Genomic DNA, 555 nt, shown 5'->3' with positions numbered 1-555 from the left:
TGGAGGGTGCCTTCGCTGGAGCAAGAAGCCATGCGTCAGATTTGCCTTCTATTTTAAATGAGAGTGAGACGAATGTGGTATGACTTTTAAGTGTGACATGTCCGACCTGTTTCCTAAAATTTTAGAGAGAAGTCTTTAAAGTGTTATCAGGGTTGAAATGATAATTAAATGGACACCCTAGCTGCGAACAGGCGTTGATGTACTTCATTGGGGACATGATGAAAATGTGTGCCCGACCGGGACTCGAACCCGGGATCTCCTGCTTACAGGGCAGACGCTTTATCCATCTGAGCCACCGCGGGCACAGAGGATAGTGCGTCTGCAGGGACTTATCCCTTGCACGCTCCCCGTGAGATCCACATTCCCAACATGTCCACACCACTACACTCGTAGTGCGCCTAATAGATGTTTGCACATCATACTCATTACTCGTGGCAGATTAATCTACCAAGTCCCGTACGAGTTGGGGCATAGCGTTTGCGTTCTAACAAGAACGTCAATGGCCGGGAAGCCATATTTTTTAACTATATAGGACGGTAGTATCTGTTCCCGAAA

At 47.4% G+C, this 555-nt stretch overlaps 1 non-coding gene across 1 annotated transcript; it reads right to left on the bottom strand.

Moving 5' to 3' along the window:
- Positions 1–227: 227 nt before the first annotated feature.
- Positions 228–305, bottom strand: Trnat-ugu. Its single transcript has one exon. It is a non-coding gene; the product is annotated as a tRNA-Thr (tRNA).
- Positions 306–555: the final 250 nt, after the last annotated feature.

The sequence above is a fragment of the Schistocerca americana genome, chromosome 6 (genome assembly GCF_021461395.2).
Source record: "Schistocerca americana isolate TAMUIC-IGC-003095 chromosome 6, iqSchAmer2.1, whole genome shotgun sequence".
NCBI classification, from domain to species: domain Eukaryota; kingdom Metazoa; phylum Arthropoda; class Insecta; order Orthoptera; family Acrididae; genus Schistocerca; species Schistocerca americana.
The sequence above is the reverse complement of the archived record's forward strand: the minus strand, read 5'-3'. Positions and strand labels throughout refer to the sequence as shown.